This window comes from Vanellus vanellus, assembly GCF_965231255.1.
Source record: "Vanellus vanellus genome assembly, chromosome: 1".
Taxonomy (NCBI): domain Eukaryota; kingdom Metazoa; phylum Chordata; class Aves; order Charadriiformes; family Charadriidae; genus Vanellus; species Vanellus vanellus.
Window position 1 is genome coordinate 130,756,032 of NC_138905.1, and position 23,012 is coordinate 130,779,043.

General features: G+C 35.9%; 1 protein-coding gene across 1 annotated transcript in view; it reads right to left on the bottom strand.

Annotated features, from left to right (window-relative positions):
- IL1RAPL1 (interleukin 1 receptor accessory protein like 1) overlaps window positions 1–23,012 on the bottom strand; it is a gene marked incomplete at both ends in the record, with an annotated part of 677,390 nt that overhangs the window by 257,497 nt on the left and 396,881 nt on the right. The gene's annotated exons all lie outside the window — the stretch shown is intronic.

Here is a 23,012-nt window from a genome sequence, read left to right on the forward strand (position 1 = left end):
ATTCCTTGAAACACTATTATGTTAGAGTGATAAATAAGCCAGGAAAATTTTATAAAAATAAACCCAAATCTTTAATAAAGAGGGTTTTGGCATTACTATGAATTAGTACCCTAGCATCAAATATAGACATACATTTGGGTTTGTAATAGAATATATTGGGTCTGTAAGTCATATATTAAAATATATCTTTTTTTTCCCCTATGAATTACTTATTTAAAAGTAAAAGTCAATGTAGTTTCCTTGTATTTCTCTTTTTCACTACTTTGTACACTACTGCCATTTCATAAGCAGAACACATATCCATATTGTCATTACAATAAATCTAAATTTACACTTTGGTTCTGATTTAACTAAAAGAATCGAGAGGTTGGAAACAGAGAAAACAAGGAATGTAAAAAAGATGAATATACGATGCACATCGTGAATACAAATATTACGCACCATTAAAAGTTATACTGCACACCTATCCAAACAAGCGGTTGGGGTTTTCTACAAGGTCACATAAAGGTCATTAATGCTCTTTCTTCCTTAATAAAATTAACTAAGAGCCCTTTCATACTTTGATTTGCACTGAAAATACTAATATATCTTGATGTGTTACACATTTTCTGGTTGAACTACATAACTGAAAATCAGTAACAGCTCAAATTGATGCCAGCAATTGGCAGCAGATTTTGTGATAACAGGGACTTCTACTGAGTTGGATCATAGATTTATTTCCCCAGTGAGGATCAAGCTATGCTGAAAGTAACTGATAGGTGCAAACATCAGTCAGTTCCAGCGCCAACCAATGAATAAAACAGTATCACATCAAGAAAAACCTTTAAAGATTCCTTTGCACAAATATAATTTTTTTCTAGTGGAAGTTTAATGGAGTATGGAGTTTCTGATGAACATAAATGCCTCATGAAGGAAGATGGTAATTGTAGTGTGGGCATCAGTATGGACAGGCAATTTATGAGATTTTTTTTCCCTTCTTATAGCTAAACCTTATCTGAAATCACAGTTAGGGCCCAGCTAGAGAACTTACGGTTTGCAACATAATTCTGATACATACAAAGTAGTAATTTCACTGCTTGTAAGGAGGCAGCCACCAATCAGTCGTGCCAGTGAGGTCTGGCTTGCCAAACCACGGCCCTACTACCTAAAATTGACTTTTCTTCCATAAAATATGCTATTCATACTAATATATGCTCATCTGAGAGGAAGTATCTTTCAATTCTTTTCAGAGAGGAGACGCCCTACTGACTTCCACCTCTCATTATGAGGAAAGAATCATCATTTCTCAGATACTGTGAAACAGTAATAGGGTGGAAGCTGCAGTTGAAAGGACGTTTAATGCCATCCTATTTTTGTCAGCACAAATTTCTCGTCTTCAGGAATACAGGTAAGATTATACACAGATTCATGCTCCTTTTTTCCCCTCTGCTGGTCACTATCATTACTACTTTAACATCTGTACATCAAACAAAGCCATCAGAAAAGAGAGACTGTTTGGAAGACTTACTGTATAGTGGTCTAGTAAAAATATTAGTCCAAATTCAAAATGATTTAAAAAAACACAACCAACCAAACAAACAAAAACCCCAAACAAAAACCTGACAAACTTTTTTTGGAATTTCAGTGGTAATGATTTTAGAAATAACAATTTCAGCAATAATTTAATATCTCTAATTGGCTGCAGCCTGTCATATTGGAAAACTCTTTTGCCAAACTGAGACCTATTTTAAATACCAAATACAGAGGAAATACCAATTCTACTTTCAAGCAGTCGCTTCTGCTTCATATTTTCACAGTCAATTATATTTTATTACAATTTTTGTGTAGGGACCGGAAATAAAAATATTCTTCCTTTAGGGAAGAAGGTTTCTTCCTTTTTTTCCAAGGAACTGGAAACAATTGGAGACAGGTAAAATGCGCTGTTTTGAGAAAATAGGACTGTCATTCTAAGGCTATTTTGCTGCACAGCCTCTAATCCAAACTGATTAGTTTTTTAATCACTTCCTTCTGTGTTCATAAAGATTATGTATTTATTTATTGCAAAGCAAATTTAAAAAGATCACTCCTTTTTTCAATGCAATGCCACTTTGATTACGTTCTGCTCTTTCATGTGAACACAGTTATAAGCTAATTTCATGAAAATTTATTTACATGAAATCAGAAGAGAATACAGTGAACCAATTTTTTTTTTTTAATTTTTATTTTGCTAATAGGTGATTCTAAACAAACCAGCAGTGCCATAGTGAAGGGAATGACTAGAACCAACTGGGTATTTATTTATGTTAAATGCAAGAATTGTTGACAATTATAATTGTTTGCTAAGAACCTGAAGTATCATGACTTGCACCAGAGATGACCAGGAGTTACGTAGTATTTTCAGTCTGGGTCAAAATTAAGGGAAAAATTTGGGTTCATAAGAAGTATACTTCAGGTGCAAACAACCATATTATTTATTCTTGCTTCCATGTATCTGTGTGTGCACCTTTATATGCATACACGGATCCATGAATCTTGTGTTTATTTTTCACTTCATAAGGTATCGACTTCCTTGAAAGCAAGAGTCAGAGATGAAAGAACTATCTGAAGGAAAGTAAGAGTTTACAGACAGCTTGGTCCTGATCCAAGGGTCATCTTTTGCTTGCCCTAAAGCAGCACTAATGGCAGAGAGCGAGGTATTTTTTATACGCTAAGCCTTGACCTCCTGGGGAAGCAGACTGACAGCCACATTTAACCAACCTTTTCACTGCCACGTGAGGGAAAGGGAATGTAGTTCTAGAAACGGTCTGAGGGTCAGCGAGGGGCTAATGGAAGTTTCCCAGGAAGGACGATAATCCAAGAAGGAACTGTAGCCCGCACTAGTATCCGGGCAATACCTACTGACTAAATAAAGCTGTACCTAACTATCCCGTAGCTCTTCAGATTTCATATCTTTCCTTTTCTATGCCTGCAGTTCTGAAACTAAGAGCAGCATTAATTCAAAATGCTTTATTTTTTGAACTAGTTGGTATAACTTTTAAAAATAAAAGGTCTTTCTATAAATTGTTCGGGGTGAATGCTACATTACTTTGATGTCCACATGCTGTTCGGAATGTAATAAAGTTATGAACCTAGCTGGACTTACAGAATTTGAAGTCAATGTCTGGAGACTTTTCTTTCCCTCAGAATCTGATCGGAAGACTTTGTGACTGGAAAGACAAGCACGCAAAGAAGTATCGCATGTCTCTATTTGCAATAAAGCAACTGAAGGATGCTTTGGAGAAAATGTTCTTCATTTTACTGAGTACAAAGCTACTGGTTAGTCCTAGCACTGTCATGTCCAACCTGTCTCCTTAAAAGCCTGCAGTTGACTAAAAAAAAAATCTATACTACCTAGAAATGAATGGCTCTTACCTGCCAACACCGCTCCTTGATTTTTACCTGTTGCATCCACAGCATAAGGTTTGACAGCTGTAGGCAACTGTGTATTGTGCAGTTTTCACTGCCAGTGTGACGTGTTGCCTAGTCTAGAGGCACTGACATCTTCAGACAGAGAAACAATTACCAAGTGGGTGCTGCTGGAAAGCATTCTGCACGGCTCCCCTCCGAGGAGCGGGGCTGTGGGCAGCCTGAGATCCTGCAGGGAGGGAGACTGGGAGCAGCATGGGAATATTTCAGCTGGCCTTTGTGGAAAATTTCGATGCCTGTCTCAGCTCTCACAGCAAAGTTCAGTGTTTCATTTTGTGTAGTGTTGATGAGATAGGAGCAGTAAAAGTGTAATGCAGCCGTGAACTTAAAAGGCAAAGACTTTAAATTTGGGCAGAACGCTGACAGCAGAGTACTTATGTTCTGCCTTCCTTTCACATTTTGGGGTAGGCAGGACAGGCTATCAATAACAGTTATCCTGTTAGGTGGCGGGGTTTTATTTGTTTGTTTGTTCTGAAGTAATACTTCCTTTCTGAATGCTAATACTGATTTTCACCCTATAAATTACTATTTGAAAACAATCATCTAAAAAATGAGTAAAAGGACTAACAATTTAACAAGTTTAATACCATTGAAAATATATATATACCCACACTGATCTCATAATAACTGTCTCCAACTTAATTTTAAACTTGCAAAATTACTTTGTGAGTTGATACCTCACAGAGCCTCCAGCGAATACTAAGTGAACTCTAGTATTCTAATTACAGCAGTGATGGGTTTCAAATGCAAATAGCAAAGACTGATCATCTCTTTAGTCTGTTGTCAAGAGTCAGTGCACAAATACCTACACTCAGCTGCTGAACTATGTGGCTGCACAGTACAGCTGGGCTGAAGGGGTCTTGTAGTGACAGAAGGCAATACCATAACTATTTTCTCCCTTTCTCTGTGAAAAAAAGAATTTGAACCTAGGGAACGCTTTAATAAACATCTTGATTTGACATTCAAGAGTTATTTTTCCATATCTGTAACAGCCACGGGCAAACTATTGAAAAAAGTTTAGAAACGGAACATAGCCCAATTTTAAATTGTTATTTGTCCTAAGTAGTGAAGGATCACAATATTGTGAACCAAATTCTTTCATTTGTCTACAAACCAGAGCAGAAGAGGTTTCTCCACCCCTCCTTGGCTAATGTACTGTTGGGACTCCGCCTAATAGTGAGGCTGGTAGTGCGGCCTCCAAAACTATTCAAGTCTCATCTTCTTTCCTGAGATTACCAACGAGGGTGCCAATTATCGCTGACTGTAATGGCATTTTCTGTGACATAGACATTAGTCAGACATGAACCACAATGAGACAAGCCTGTTCATTTATAAACAGAAATTTAGTGTCTTTTGCTCTCCTCATAAATCTGCCACAGATGACTGAGACATTAAGAGAGGTTCTGAGGTCTGAGTGTTTGAATTCATCAGCAGTGATACTAAAGAAAACTTTTCAAAAGATCTCCAGACCTGGACCTGTCTAGACACATCCAGTAGGCTCCTGCCTCTTACTGCACTTGTAATGCAGTATTACAGCAGCTGCTTAGAACATGTTATTTATTTGTTTTGTTGGTAACAAAAACCTGGTTTTCAAGAATGGCTGCCAGACAGGGGTGACGCTTCACTGACTCTAGCAGTGTCACTAAAGTCATCATTTCAGGGAACCACCATGCGAATAACAGAATTATGTCTCTCTGAAGAAAGACTTTGTGAACAGTGTGATCTTTCAAGCAGCACATCCTAATAATTAATCACCAGTAGTATTACTAAGATTTTTTGAGCCTCATTTGCTGCAATATCTGCCTTCTATAACATATGACCTCCTCCAAAATTTCCTCACTTCCACACAGTTTAAGTTCTTGATTATATTTTTTTTTTCATTTATTCTGCATTCATGTTTCATTGACCATTAAGACTTGACTCATGATTCTGAAAAAAAAAAAATAAATCTAAATTATTTTAGCTAATTTATCATGCTGTGTTAGGCAGAAATAAATCTCCTAGAAAGAAAACAAGGCATTAGCAAGAAATGTTTAAAAGCCTGATTTATAATGTAAGTGTTCACGTTCTTACAGATAACATATGAAAAAAAGATTAGAAAAAGTCTAGGTGCTTGTCTAGTTGTCAAGCTACTTTAGACTCACATTTACAAGTTTTGCAGTTTGCAATCTAACCCCTATAACAGTGTATAAGTGGAGTACCAGACATGTGGAATCAAGTTCCAAAGGCCAGTCAAGGTTATTTTAAAATAATGTCATATGTGGATGCAAAAATCCCACCTTGCTTCTACCAGACAAAATAAAAATCATTTTGCCTGGCTAAAATGTTGGGCTTTTTTTCAGTGCAGCAGGGGGAGGATGGAGGAGGGCTTATGGGCTGTGACAGGTTATTTGTATAATAAAGCCATATTAAACATTAACTTCATCTTTTACAAACCCGTTCTGATATTCTTTAGGCATTTACATTTCAATATTATTCAACATTTGTGCATAAGATGCACTGGTATTTTTCAAATGTCTGTGCAGGTAGCCAACATAACCTTAGGGAGGGAGAAAAATAGGTTCATCTATTTGACAGTGGTGTTTGTTTCGCTATAATGCCATTTCTAAATTAAAAGCAACTAAGCAAGTAAACCAAAAACATGCAGTACATTACATAATAATAGTTTCAAAGGCAATTTGAAGCCTCTTACTTGTTATGTTATTCAGAATGAGGACAACGATTATAAAGCTTTTTAAACAGGAAAAGGCTGCATAATGCAGTGGAAATATTTCATGATGACAGGTAAAGGCAAAGCTGACAGGTAAAGGCAAAACTCTTCAGTGGGTTTCATATAAATTCTAAATTCCCACCCTTTGGGGGGAAAAATCATTATTTATTAAATAAGTAAATGATCTTAGCTCTGCTTTTATCTGATGTTTTCATTGGATCAATCTATCCAAACCTTGGGCAGTAAACTTACATGAAAGCATTATTTCAGTGAGATTCAGGTAGGGTACATTCTTCACCAGCTGAATGCAGAAATATATAACATAAAAACTTAACTAAATATTCATCACCTTTGAACTTCTCCCAGAATCTAACTACCCATAATCCAACTGAGAAAATCTTGCAAAATACTTGTTATAGAGCCTGTTGGTACATACACAATAAATTAAAAGCCTTACATAACCTCTTTTTTTTTTTTTTAAATGGAAATTAGAGTCAAAACTCAGTGTGATATCTGTGATAATCATAGCAATATCTCAATATACAACCTTAAAAATTGAAACCCATTTAATAGTTTTTAAGAATGCCAAATAGTCTTCAGTGTAGATGTAGCAGTATTTTACCCTTCCCAAGTATTCATATCTTTAATTACTTTTCACAGCAGTTTGCCCTCTTGTTTTTCGCTCTGCTCTTTCTTCTATAAATCAGTTGTACAGAGTAAAAAGAAATCTAAGCATATTCATCCCACTTGTATTTTTTTCCTTAATGGAATGTCGACAACTATTGTACTTCTAAAGAGTTCCATTGTACCATGGACTGTTGAAATCTACAATGGGTTTTAGAAGCTGTGATTACAGCAGCCATTCATAATGGCAGATACAACTGTATTCACTTAAATGTATTCCCACCTTCTAACTAGCTCACCACGGTCTTCAGCATCAATACTGTCTGGTGAAAAACGGTACAGATTCCCACAGTAGGGAAAACCATAAACACATTTACAGTAGGCCTCCTTTACAAAAAAAATCACTGTCTTCTCTATGTGTGTTTTCCTCATCTCTACTAGTGGAAGCTTCTTGTGCCTTCCATCTTCTCATACTCACTTTCTCCCATACCCACTGAATCTTTCAGGGTGTATTGTTAAACTCTTCCTGAGCTCTTGTTCCATGGTAGAAGGAAAGATATGTTTGTCTCAAACAAATACTGTTTATCCACTCTTGTACTACTGTCTTGCTTTGAATTCACAGCAACACTTTCCCCTGCCTCCAGCCAAACTGTCATCTTATTCAGGAAGAAGACTTTGTGCATCACTATAGGCATGAAAATCCACCTCTTATCTCTTATCTCATAGAAGAGCTTTCTAATAATATCTTGTAAACAAGATTTTTAAATTATCTTTCTCCTGTTAAAAGTGCCTTTTCCTTCCAGGGCAGAAAGTCTTATATCTTTTTTCAAAGATGTGTTACTCAAAATTTGGTAAGGCTTAAATCCAGTTAAATACTTTTAAAAATATGGTGGGCTTTTTTCTCCCCACAAAACCAGACAAACACACAAGCAACTTATTGTCCTCTCCTCTCATGTCCTCTCCTCTTCTCTCAGATAAAAATGTTGGCAAAGTCTTTGGAGACAGAAAAGAGGATTTGTTTGAACTGGGAATGTTTACTCTTGACTGGTAATCAGTGAGCTCCATTCAGATTTAATGAATGGGGGTGTGTATGTGTTTAATGATAAAAACTTAAATATTTTTGATTAAAATTACAACTGGTAAAATTGATTTTGAGATTCATATGACTATGCTTTATATTTGAATAAATAAAAAATCATTAAATGTCTCTTAGTTGTAGATGAATGCACTTTTCAGCCTCTTTCAAATCTTTGAACACAACAGCTCACCACTGCAGTACGGATTTTTATTTTTATTTTTTTCAAAATCCTGGACAGACTACCGTAAAGCAAGAAAATGCATATAGTGCCAAAGCAGTATTGGCACCTCAGTATTTCGATTCAGTGACAGACCTATTCCAGCACTGGCCTGGTTTCTCTTTTAATGCCTTAAATTGCAGAAAGCCACTTTTTTCTACCCTAACATGCCGATAATGCTGAAAGGCCTCTAACAAAATAAATATACTTTTGCTATTTGTAGGGAAGAAACAATCCAAAAATTTAACAGTATTTCAGTTAATTTAACTTGATGTCATCAACTGCCATAAACAAACAAGAATTGAGACCCCCTCCAATTCAGTTCTTGAGTCAGAATTGCATTTTGTACTTTACTCATTTCATTTACTCTTCTATAATGTACATGAGTAGGAACTATAAGGACCTTCTACACATGTAGCTATTCATTCTGTAACAATTTATTTATTAAAAAAGTCTTCTTTCTGCTCACAAAATCCTTTTAAAATCCCAAGAGTATATTCATCATTTTTCTATTGACTCAGTATGGTATTTTTAATCAAGTTAATGCAAGTTTTCTGTCCTTTGATACTATGAAGCACTCAGTTTAATAAGGAAACTAGGTCATCTGGCATGTTTTTTTTAGAAGTGTTACTTTGCTATACATTCAAAAATGAAAAGAAAATTTTCAAGTCATGAAAGTCTTTTAATTTGGCCTGTAAGGCCTAAAAGTGTCATTTATATTGTTTGGGTTTGTTTTGTCTTTGCTGAATTAAGTAACATTTTTCAAATTGCTGTTAAAAAGACAGGTCAGAAAAAACAAACAAACAAACAAACAAGTAACACTGACAACTAAAAGAAATTATTATGTTTCTTATGGAACTATTAATTAATAACAGGACCTTGAACTTGTATTTGAAGATAATATTTTCTTCCAACTTACATAAACTACAGCATAAAGTAAGACATTTTCAGTGCTTTACGTTTTCTGTCTACCGCATAGCAGGCATATATATCTGCATATCTTTCTGAGTGGAGTTTGTAAATCAGTGTTCCCTCAACTTTATGTGCATATCAAATCTACTATGACAGGTCACAAGGATGTTCATGAAGCACATAGACAAGAAGACACCTAGAGCAGAACAGTACAGAATTTAGCTTTTGAAAATATGAGATGTAATCTGCCAACTAGCATTTATAATATATTAGTATAAGGCATTACAGAGCACTTGCAAAGTATTTTGAAATGCCCTTGAGTTTTCAGAAGCCAGAATAGCTCTTTCAAATATTTTTCTCCTTCAGTCTTTTGAGCCTGCCTTTGTCAGAACAACAGCTGCTTAAGACTACTTCCTATTAAGTGTACAACTTTTTATTTGTGCACAGGAGTAGGGAGAAATAAATGCTTTTCCTGTTACGATCACATAATTTCCAGTAAATGTCACATTATCCATATTTTGCAAGTGTCTTTTCTTCCTTAATCTCTGTTCCTGCCCTCTCATTCATCCTAAGAAACTGTCATTCCTCAAACGTGACCAAAAAGTCTAGATATTTCTAGCTGTACAAAAATGACAAACAGTTCACCTAGCCTCATTTTTCTTTTTTCCTGAAGGTGTCGGAGTAGCTCCTCAGAAAACTGAATTTGCTTATAAAAATCTAGATTTTTTTTTTTAAAAAGCATATGCAACCCACACAAAGGAATGAACCTATTTCTATTTAAATTAGCTTATCACAATGCATTTTTTGCCCTTTGCCAAGTTATTCATGAGTGACTTTTTGAATTCCGAATGCTAGCTCAAAAATTCCGAAAAACTAATGGAATTGTTTTGAAGGAACAAAACACCTGAAAAATCAAAACGCGATTTCAGCAACGTTCTACCACTGCAGGGAGGGGCGACTGCGTAGCCAGAGGCTGTGGTTGCTCTGCTTCTCGGATGGGGGTGTGTGGGTGCTCCCTTCGGTGCCGCAGAAGCAGTGGGCCCCGTGGCCTCCATCGGCAGCGGGTTATTTTTGCGCTGCCTTCCCACCGAGCCTCGGCTTGACCGCTGAGTTTCGCACAGGGGAGGATGCGTGGAGGAGTGGTTTGCAGGAGGGCAGGAACAACCACAGCAGCGTTTGTAGGGAGGTCCCCGCTGCTGCTGCCACCAAAGCACATCTTGGAAGAGACACCAAGACCCAAAGTGCATCGCTGGTCCGTGCTTTCAAAGGGCAGGCTTGGCAGAGTGGGAGAGGCCTGTTTTGGTCATTGAAACCAAAAGCACATCTTGGAAGCGACACCAAGACCCAAAGTGCATCGCTGGTCCGTGCTTTCAAAGGGCAGGCTTGGCAGAGTGGGAGAGGCCTGTTTTGGTCATTGAAACCAAAAGCACATCTTGGAAGCGACACCAAGACCCAAAGTGCATCGCTGGTCCGTGCTTTCAAAGGGCAGGCTTGGCAGAGTGGGAGAGACCTGTTTTGGTCATTGAAACCAAAAGCACATCTTGGAAGCGACACCAAGACCCAAAGTGCATCGCTGGTCCATGCTTTCAAAGGGCAGGCTTGGCAGAGTGGGAGAGGCCTGTTTTGGTCATTGAAACCAAAAGCACATCTTGGAAGCGACACCAAGACCCAAAGTGCATCGCTGGTCCGTGCTTTCAAAGGGCAGGCTTGGCAGAGTGGGAGAGACCTGTTTTGGTCATTGAAACCACAAATTGTGTCAGATTCAGGGGGGCAGGTATGTTAGGACGGGTCCGGCATGGGATGCTCTAAGGCAGCTGGTGCTTGGGCTCTAGCGCCAGGCACAAAGCTGCGGAGGAAGCAGGAAGGGTTCACTGCAAGTGACACTTGTTTCCCGTGCTGTGCTTGCGTGGAAGAGACAAGGTTCCCTGGCAGAGCTACATGGCAAGAAAATAAAACCCACATCTCTCCTCAGGGTCTTCACCCACCTGGGCATTAACGCCAGTTGACAGCAACATTAGAAGTGCCCTGGTAGAAGACACATGTAAGTAGTGAACAGAAGTAGTAGTTTAAAATAAATTTACCATCTCTGGACTGAAACATTGTAACCCACCTCTTACTAATAAAACATTTATTCTGTTTATTGCTGCTCTCAAATCAAAACCTTTGCTTTCAGAGAGGACTTAATTTTCTTTATGTTTAGTTTGAGCTGTGTTCAGAATAGTGAAAAATAAAAGGAAACCTTTCAGTTGTCTTGTAACCACAATCATCACTTTCAAAGAAAGCACAGAATGGAAAAGGGTTACATGTGAAGCACAGTTTATTCTAGCTGCCAAGATGAATCAAAACAGTAATATTTTAATAAAACCCCTATACTTATTTTTCACAATGCAGCTAGCTTAAAGAAATGCATGCTGTGATTCAGTCCTGAGAAAACTTAAATACCATGAAAAACAATAATAGTAATGTTGTTGTAGACAGGATGGCTTAGACAAAACAAGGTAAAAGCAATATATTTTATTAGACCAGCTGGTGTATTAAGCCCCTGAGATCTGAAGACAGCCCTGTACACCCAAAAGCTTGCTTATTTTTTTCAGCTGTACATGTCAGTCTAAAAAAACAAATTACATTTCTACTACAAATTTGTTCTTGTCTGCTTCAAAAAGCTGTCATTAATTTTTTGGACTTGTTTTATAACAACAAAATATTATGTAGAGCCAGCTTACCAATTCCAAATATTACAAACATAAAAACCATGGAACCTTAAAGTAGGATTCATATAATTTAGATGCCTATACTATAAATCTACATTTGAGTTTGTCACCTAAAATTCCTTTGATAGTCAAGAGGTGGAAGTGGGACTTTGTCTCACACAATTCATCTGACGTTTCATATATTGGCATTAGGAGGAGACAAGTCATGCCACGAAATTGCTGTGAAGAGCAACAAGCTCATATGCAGATGGGTGTAAGTATTCAAGTTAGGTGAGAGGAATCTTAGCTCTAGAGAAAAAAACACACAACAGATCATATACTCACCACAAATAAACCTCACACAACTTGAGTAGAATTATGCTGTGGGACTGTTGACTCCATAAAGGGCTTATTAAGGACTGAGAATGTTTCCTGTCATATCCCGTGTCTGGAGAAATATCATCATCTTGTTTAACAAGGGAAGGATGCAGCAAGGAGAGACAGAATGATTTAAAAAAGGGAGAAAACTCACAGGCATCTTTCTATTCTAGTTCCTCCCTCCCCACTTTCCTTAAGAAATATGGAGGAAATCCACTGATTTATATCATTCCTCAAAATTGTTGCTATGAAGTTATATCTCACATTTTTAAATTAATGCAGTTCTGGATATGAATATAATACTCCAAAGTGAAAAGAAAAACTGTATTAAAGAAATGGAAAATGTCATTGCTAGTTCCAATTTCTTTCTCATATTCAAACAATTACCGTGAGTTATCGACTTCCCACAGAAAAAAAAAAAAAAGTTGCTGAAATTGTTTTCCTATATTAAGCTCTCACATAGATAAGTAAAACATCAGAAGTTAAATTATGGTATAATTTTTGGTTTATTCATTCCTACTCCTTTTCACATAGCTTTCATTTTTAAACTTTTCAGATAAAGTACCCTAGAATAGAAATTTTGTTCTCTTGACTGATTTATTTTAGCCATGTACTTTTTCTAGTAAGCCAGCAGGTATTTTATCCATACTGATTCCCCTAAGAATAGGATCAAACTATTCACTAAGTGAGTAAACTAGGAAGGACTATAGTTTCAACCAAATACAAAATTAAAACCTGGATTTTAGGGTCATGTAGAAATAGAAGGGCAAGTTTTCCCCTTTTGCTATGGTAAAAAAGATTTCATCTACTGATCATTGTGTTTTGGATGGTCACTATGCAGCTATCGTGCCTTTTTTCCTGTTAATAAAACATGATGAAGGTATTTTTAAATTTCTTTTTAAAAATTAATTGATTAATTAATTGAAAGACTTTGCATAACAGAATAACCAATAAAAAAATAAGGTGATTTGCAGAGTTGGATTTTTTTTTAAATCTGATTTTACCTTTTTAAATGAATTTGAGTTCTGATCTTTCTTAACAAAAAAGTCAAAAGATGAAATATTTGCTAAGTCAATGGGCAAACTCCTCTCAAAGAAACCAAGATTCCACTCTTGATTCACACTTGTAAGTAAAACTTACAATTGATATACACTGTTTTTCCATAGTTTATTTACTATAATATTTTAGATGGTTAATTAATACTGTGAGGCAGTAACATGAAAAAAAGCCTGATCACTTCTTTTTTTGGGGATGGTGAAGGGGACGATATTTCTAAGGTCATCTCAAGACATGAATACTCTTTAAGATAAGTGTACTTTTGATATAGTGGAATATATCTGAGATACTTTCTATATGATTTTGAGGCTACTATTCTTTTAACGCTGTACACAAGCAGGTAAGCCTGCAGTAAAAGTGAGATGACTTCTTTAAACAAAGTTGTTCTGCCTGTAATAACAATTACAATGATTTCAGATACAGGTATTATGTGGAATTTCTCACTGAACGTGTACAACCAATTTGTTTCACTTAGTAGCTCTGAGTTTAGAATTTGACTAAGCCAACTGAAAGATATTGAAAACAATGGAAAATTGCCCTCCATTTTAAAGCTAAATATTCAGCTAGTGCAATTGTGTACACACTGTTTTTAAGGATGTGTACACATTGCTTTTAAGGATGGAGGCAACACAAGGTCCATATGCTATCATACTTGTACATTTTATACTCTAGCTTATTAAAATATCATCTTGGAAGAGGCAAATGATAAATGCTCAATTAGGACAATACTGTTGGATTTAACATACTCTAGAGGAACGTAAAAGTAAAATGAAGTCTTCTGATTCCATAGCAATAATGCGAAACGTTAACATTGAATGTCATTTAACTACATTTTAAAAGGTTGCTTAACAAGCATCTTGGGTGCCTTAGGAACAGATTTATTTAATTTTTGTAACATCTTACTGAACTAAGGGTTTATAAGTCTTTTATGTCTTTAGTAGTCGCTACCACTTACAGTTTTGCGATAAACATTTTTGTCTACAGTTTCCTTCTCTCTGTAGAATGGAGCTCATCTTAACAACTTTACCAGACTAAACTGAAACAATGAGAAGCAGCACCATGGTAACAACATCCACTCAAAATGTTTATATTTCAGTATTCTGATGTGAATCATGAAGAAAGGGAGACTGACTCACACAAACAACCCTCCATCGCACCAGGAAATGGCATGTCCCTAAATTTTTCTCAACTGCTGTAAAAAAACATATTTGGTTGGAGTTATTTTTTTCTTTTTTTTTTTTTTAAGTTTTTAACCTTACACACAAAGCCGCAACTGAAAAAAAAAAAGCTACAGGAAATAAAACAAACCAACAGTCTAATAGAAGTTTAAAAAGTCATCAAGTTTATAATAAGAACACTATGGATAGAAATAAGCAAAAATGTCATAATTTTAGCAACAGTATACGCAGCAACACACTGCACTTGTGACATAATACTTAATTTAAGAGGAATTCTTCATTTCCATCAGGGAATAAGAAGATTTCTTCTACTGACTGCCACATGTTAAAACAAGCCCTTAACTTTTGCCAATACCATTTTGTCAACAGGGAGTATAGGGACTCCAACAGAAGTCATGACTGCACCATCAGTGACATTGTTTTGTAGCATCTGCCCAAGTAACTATCACAAGTCATACATATTTTTTCCATTTGTTAACCTTATATGAGATAACCAGAGGCATCAATGGGTATGACACACAGTGAAAAATGATGATTAAAATAAGCTTGTAAATACTGAAATATACTTTAACATACTAAACCCAAAACTTTCTAATCTGTCTTAGGGTTTTATAACCAATGTTCTATTTTTACATTATCTACACAAAAAGCCACAAGAGACTGATCACTTCTCTTCTGAAGATACACTATCAGGTAGAGAGGAAGACCTAAGTTATAGAAAGGGAAGAGCACAATAAGGTGTACTTGTATAAAAAGCATTAGTTAAATGAGAAAAGTCATGTTAGTGGCCGTGTCCTGGAGGATTTTTTGATAAATAACAGAAAAAGATAGCAACCAAGAAGGAAAGAATGTTATAGAAGGTATATTATGCATGAATTAGAACTTTGTCCAGAATGACAAGCATGTAAATGTATGACCCAAAAGGAACAACTTATTCATCAGATCTAATTTTAGGCAGAGGAAGCTCTACTCCTAAAGCCCACAGAGCCCATCTTCTGAAATAAGTTCTGACCACCCAACTCTGTCTACTTCTTTGAATTACTGTCTAGAGGAGCTTCTCTCTCTCCAGTGACCGCGAATGGGAATAATGTCCAATTATTAAAGTGGGCCTTTGTGGACACCCTGATTAAGCACATCACAAAGACAGAAATGTCAGAAGGTCACCAGCAGCAAGGTTCAAAATAGAGCTGGGAGTCTTTCTCCCTTTAACTTTTGCATCTGTTCTTTTGCTAAGTTGCTGAAGTTGGTTTTCTAATTCATAATTTCAACCTATAACATAAAGTACAGGACATCATTTGCGCTTACTTTGAATTAAAATACATAAAGCTTTGCTCATTGCTGTCTTCACATAAGGCTGGTTTTGAATAACCCACTAAACCCATTTACAATGAATATGTTAAATGAACATTTATAGAGAATGTTTTAATCAAATCTCTACATAACATTCTGATTATTATTGCTCAAATGCACACAGGAGATTAATTTAGACCCTTGTTTTCAGCCATACAAAAATGATTGCACTATAAAAGAAGATCACTCATTTCTAATTAAAAAAAAAACTTCCAACCCACTCTTCGGCCATGAATTTGCTAAACCTACAGGATTTTATGTGTTATAAAAATGCTAGGTTGGTATTTTGAATATGCTGCTTTCATAATGAGTCTATTGTTTGCTTTATATTTTATTAGTCTTTGCACAGAATAATGGTAAATAGAATTTCGATCTGAATATGTTCTGGAGTTGAATTAAATTCATGATGAACAAAAGGAATGAGCATCAGCTCTGATAATTATTAGGATCAGCTGAAGCAAGGAGGGGCTGGGTGCATTCAAAATGGTTCATCCCTGTCATTAACTGCAGAAACCAAGCAGAATCTGTTCTCAACCTCTGAATGCTTGGAAAACAACTCTCTTTGTTCTTGAACACTTTTCTCGCTTAGCACCTGCTAAAAATAAAGAGGTACATGCTTATTGCAGCACCTTTCTGCATTCCAATGTACTGAGTGAGAAATAGCAGCGAAACTGGAAAGAATCAAAGCCAACGTTCTGGGGGGAAAAGGGTGCACATTTTGTCTAACACAGTCAGAATACAGACCACTTAAAGCAGGCTGAAACCTTTAAAGTCGTCCACCTGCCCCTTTTTTTTCTTCACAAAATATGGTGACTAGCTATGTATATAACGTTCAAATGTAGTGAGCTGTGAGGCTAGGTATACAATTTAATTATAATTATTTCTTCATCCTCTTTATTTTCACAGTGGACATTTCAGCACAAAAAAATACATACGTACATATAGTAATTTAACATCTTCTACTATGCTAATGAAGATTAACATTGTCAGAAATCAAAAGAGACAAAGCTTATTCAACAAATCCCAACCTTTAAGCTACACTAACAGAGTCAACTACCGTATAACCATGAAACAGACAAATTACAATCCTTTTTTTGTTTAAAAAATCTAAAGATGAAAAAAGTCATGGGTGGCAGACAGAAAAGAGTAAACTGGAACTTTCAAGATTATTGCAGAAATACTTTAAATGAAGCAGGCTAAATTTAAATAATAAAAGGACTTGTATCAATTTACCTTAGATTTATTATCGCTATAGCTTGATTGTGAACATGCTCAAATCTCTAAATCTAAAATTGTGCTCATTCCAGTGGGAGTTGTTTTTACGGGGACTAATCAATGAATCAAGACAATAAGGGGTATCTCTGAAGACAGGCTTCAGGAGTAAGAACCTACTGATTTGCTCTGATTCCATCTGCGAGGCATAAGGGCTTCTTACTTTTAACAGAATGGAAAAGAGATTTTAATATTTAAAACTAAAAAAGTCCTAGAGGAATTGAATAAGTAATGCCTCTGTTCGCTTTATGATGTTCATCATGGAGAACTATTTGATATTGCAGTGGCTCTCTCTCAGACCCAAGCTGGACTTCATTTGGCCTGAATGAAATTCTGCAAAAGCAGAAAAAGTTTGTGCTTGCGCGTGTCTTGGTACTGCAAGTAAAATATTTTTATTATTAAACCTAACATTTAATTAAAAGAAATCACTGCTGGAAAATATTTTTGACCCATTTGTTCACTATGACTAAATTAACAGTATGCTGATAAAATAGGATTCTTTCCCAAGTCTGAACATACACCTAATTAAGTACGTCAAAGAGAGCAGGTATGCCTTAATTAAAATTCCACATATAAAAAAACCCCTGCTAATCTGACCAGTCTGAAGGTATAAATATCTGCAAATGTCTTTGTACATGGCAGGACTTTTTAGAACATGTAATTACATAAACACAAACAAAGAACTACCAATTATGCTGTTTATGTGAATATTTTCATTAGTTCCAAGCTACAATAATCAGTGCATAGTCTGTATTTTGCAAAGCAGAAAATTTCTAAGTCAGATCTCAGAACAATAAGGAAATTGATTCAAATCACTTAGATGATAATACATTTTCAGTGTGAGATACAAATCTTCCAAACAACATTAAAATCAAAGCAAAAAGAATTATCCTAATAAAAACCTGAAAGATCCATCCATATTATAAGAAGAAATCATACTCTGGAAAAGATGTAAAGTATATACTTATTCTTGGTAAGGAATAGGAACATAACATTTGAAGATTTTTTGTACTATTTACAAATGTTAGTACAATGTTGCTGCCATTAACAAGACATTTCTCATAAAACCAAAAATGTGGGCAGTAAATATGGTTATTACTTTAAAGGTATACCTAAGGAGGCATTCAGTGCTTATAATTTAAACTAAGAAAGGGCAATTTTTTTTCTCATTCTTTAAAAGGAGGGAAAATAATCTTTTTCCATGGCTTAGGGATTTTCAATACCTGCACTTAGATGAGATGGATACGACCTATAAAGTGAGTTTGGCCTTTTTCAAAATGTTTGAATTTCTTTCTCTTTTTTATTTTTTTTTCAACTTTAATTCTAAATCAGAATACGAATCATTCCATATTTCACTGTGAGGCTCATAGGTATGTAAGATGTAAAACACTGAGGTTATCATAACGAGTATACACAAAATCAATATTGAAAATAATGTTCTTCTGTAATTATATCCATAGTTGAATAGCCTGTAATAGCAGCAACGGTTTCCCTATAAGAGACAGCAGGGCTGCCAAAGTGCATTGTGTGGAAAAATAAAGGGGATCCTGAAGTTAGCGATCTTCCGCAGTGGCCCGGAGAGCAGGAGAGGTGAGGAAGGCAGACTGCTGCCTCGTCCCACCAGTGTCGTAGCTGGCTCACCCTGCCTGCCTCAAGTAATACAGGAGCTGCTACTTAATTTACGGCATTGCAGGTGTATATACATACGGCCCTATTCTTCCAACAAACTCTTGTGAAGATGTTCTACCTTCTACTCTAATTGCTATGTGTAATAGTAGAAAGAGAGCTTTTTAGGACTGTTTATAAGGTCAAAAACCCGGCTTCTGTCCTTTCCCATATTGTCTGAAGATACCCTATCTTTTCTTCTCCAATAAGATGTATGTTATTCTTCCTTTTTTATTAAGCGAGCAACCCAATTCTGTCTTAGAAATCCCAAGGAACTTCAGGTTACTCTCAATGTCAATGTACTTTCAACATACTTACAGGATGCATTCCTCATATGTATTTATGTGCATATGGCACCTCGGTATTAGGTCAGCCATTTTAATATAGGTAGATCAATGGTGCCCGTGACCTTGGAATTGGAGATTCAAACTTGTGTGTATTTGAAACGAAGAACAGATGTATTATTTGCATAAAGTAGCACCAGAAGCCTGTGAGAAAAAGTTTTAGCATCTCTCTTACCCCACAAATTCAGCAAAGGATCATTCTCAGGAGATCTTAATAGCTTTTTCTTTTTATTTCATTTATAGAACACCTAAATTATCGTTTGCAAAAAAGACTGTTTACAATAAATACCTTTGAGGTGTTTGTACAAATGACTGTCTGGGCTCAAACTTAGTTTCCTATCTGAAGGAAAGATTAGAGTAAAGATTGTTCAGAGGTAGACTATCCGCTGAGATAAAACTACTTTCAAAATCATCATTTTTATCTCGTTTATTCCAATCTGAGTTTTCGAGACCTAAAGAAGAAGAAAATTTCAGGTAACTGGAGAGTATCATTATGATTGTGTAAAACTCCACTCTGTGGATATTCTGTCTTTTTCTCCTTGCCTCTACTAGGTAGAAGGAAGGACAAGAATGCTGCTTTAATCCAGTTCTGCTCTCTGCTTAACACACCGAACCCTGTTATGTCAACAACCAGATACCTATGATTTCTTAGCAAAATAATTTACCATTTGATTTCTTACTAGGCAATGGTAATAATGCACAAAGGCGGCTCTTCTATGGTACCCTACAAATGTATACATATATAACTTCTGGGTCATGGATTTCTTGCAGCAGAAGTGGGCCTGTTTCTAGAGAAAAGGTAGTATATTCCAGGAGAGAAATGTAGAAAGTCCAAAGTCTAATCTTACTTAAACACATACATGGAAACATAGCACACAGAAAATGGAAAAAAAATAAGTGACTGTGTTTTCTAGTGATGGGAATATGCTGGTGATAGACCCACTGTTACCACACAAGGTAATGCTAACGAATACAGAGAGTTATTTTGCATAAATCCCATTTTGATGAAGACAACACAAGTTAATAAACACATTACAACTTCCCATATGTTCTGAAAATTCTGAGGCAACTTGGTAATTCTTACTCATATTTGTGAATTTCTTTTATTCTAACTCAAAAGTATGTTTGGCAGTGAAATTTCAAATGTCGTAGAAATAATTTTTTCAGTCCTTGTGGAGCTGGGATTTATTGATGGAATTTTTTTTTAGCAATGTTTCACACAAACATCATCATTTATTGATACTGCCTGGAGACATGCTAGAGACTATGTCAGAAAGACACATTAATTCCTTTTTTTCAATTAATTATGTTTTCATTAATACAGTAAAGCAGTCAACTATCAATTTAATTTTCTACTTTAATTTCCCATTTGAAACATTTCTTTTTCAGTTCCTGAATTAAACTTTAATTCCTTTTTCAAAACAAACAGACCCTTTCATTCCCCATTTATTATATATATTCTATAGAGAATATTCTATATTATTCTATATAACTCAAACTGGTTTTCAGCTAACAGAGAAAGCATAAGACAGGCACCTAAAGCATGAATCTTTTCCTATAAAGCTTCGATTAAAAGTCTTATCAAGATATCAATACAGATGTAGTATAAAATTAGTAGTACCATGAGTAAATCTGTTTGTTCTATTTAGTCACATAATACTACAAAGATTATATGAAAACCTACAGTACTACCCAAGCAGTTTACTAATTTGGAGGTTGTCCTTACATCTGCCGGGGTTTGCAGAGGTGGAAACTGAATAATTCCCTCTGTATGCATTCATTCATTTTTAGCACATCAAAATCAGCCAAGTCTCTTTCTGTCTCTGTCTAGTTAAACATTAAATATTGAACTCCTACCTACAGCACAAGTGATGAATTACATTTTTTAAACTATTACTACAAATAGTAACATGCATCTGGTTCCAATGCTTTTTTCTTTCTCCTTTCTGTCAGTCTGAGGCTGTTTGAAATACTGCTGAGTGGTGGAGCACCAACCATAAAGACAAAAGGGATCACCCGAGGATTGAGGGAATATGTGCTCATCGAATCCATACATCAAATATTGCAAAGGATAATTGACAACCTCCTTCTGGTATAAATCAAATTTTTGAAGACTCTGCCTCTGCTTTCTTCATATGAGAGTCAATCAAATAGAGAATATGGATGTTTACTGCGAGGTTAAACACTAGACAGTAATTGCCTGCCTGTACAGACCAAATAAATCAATTTGCTACAAAAAAAAAAAAAAATAAAATTAAGAGATCCTGGATATTGAGCTTAAATAAATATGATTGACTACTTGAATTCTCTCTAAACAACATAAACAATATGATTTCCAGACTAATCTACTAGAAGAAAGTTACAAGCCATAATTCACTATAATTTCTGATAATGTGGAGGGTAAATGGGATACATCAAAATAGAAAGCAAACTTTTCACCATAAAAGGAAACTGTTGCAATTAAGCCTAATGAACAACATAATGTTGTTACTAATTGTTAATGTGCAATACATTTATATATTAGATACTAAAAAGGAACAGGAAAAGCCCACAAAACTCCTTCTCTATTTGTTTCTTGGTTTATTCGGTATTTTGAAGGTGTGAGAACTTATATATCTGCAAGAATCTTTGTCAACCATATGAATCTAGTTTAACTCCAGTTTGGCAGGAAAATCCTGTTTCTGCCTTCTTTTAGGGATGTTATGGTTTGATAAACCCACAACAATTTATTGTCCTTTAGACAATTATTCTATCACCCGATGACCCCTCCCCCCCCAGGAAGAGGAATCAGGGAAAAACAAGGAAACATGAGGGTTGAAATATAAATAGATTTAATAGGATAAGACTAAAATTTAACAGGAAAGGACTAAATAATTAACATTAGTAATACTAAAGAATCAGTATTGATCCAAATACCAATATAAAGTATACAACAATTATACTCAGCCAATTATACCAGTAGGAAGCTGCGCACTCCCAGCAGTGACAGCAAATGTTGGACACTGTGAGCGCGGCGGCTTTGGGAGGAAGGGAAGGGCTCAGGGGTCACACACCATAGCTGGCTACAAAGAATGTATTTTCACAAATTCAGACACTAGGGTCTTCTAAAAGTTCATTTTTCCCAAGATTTAGAGGAAAAATTAGTCCTGTGTCGTTCAAACCAGGACAAGGGAATATACAGTGGAACTCCACTGCATTACATAGACCGTGATTCTAGAGGATCATTTGCTACCTTAGGTATATGTTCAGCTGTCTGTCTTACATGTTGGTAAAACAGAGGTTAGAGGTCCGGTGAGGAATTGAAAATCTAATGGACCATTCTTCATACCGTTCTGCCGCTATGGACATTATGATTATAGTATATATTTTGTTTTCATCTGTGATGGATTTTACATATTGATATGGTAGTTTTACATGCAGAAAATATTAAATGCATCTTCTTCAATTGCTGTTTGCTAAATTATAGTTTATTTATGTTACACAACTGCTCTGTGGAACTTGATACTTCAAAATGGTTCTGAAGCCAACAATAAATGGATTAAAAAAATAATCAGACTAATGGAAAATGCGTTAATTGGTAACCGTGGCACACGACGGTTGAGATCAGGAAGTTCTTGAACTATTAACTACAGAAAGCTGGGAGAGAATACCAGAGGAGGAATGCTACCGTCCCTCAGTCCTGCACTGCTCAAACACTACCCCTCCCATACCTGTCACCCACCTGTCTCACGGGCCGAGACCTACCGTTACTGGGTTCTAGCTACAGCCGTCCTCATGTCCAAAGGCAATTACAGCGACTGCTACTGAGCTATAGCTACAGCTATTCTTATGTCCACTTGAAGAAATATGATAGACTTAATGATCTTGTTTTCTGTTAGAGGTAGCACTTGCTGAAGTTACCTGTTCCTTGACCACATTTTCCATTCAAAAACAAGACCTACCCACAAGCTTTTGCAACAGACCAAGCCTCAGATTTGTTAAAAATGTTACACATACTACTGCGAAGTATTCAGGACAGTTTTAATGTATCAACCATTGATACTTAGGCACACAGCAAAGTTTTGCGCAAAAGTAGTTTATGAAGCATAATGACT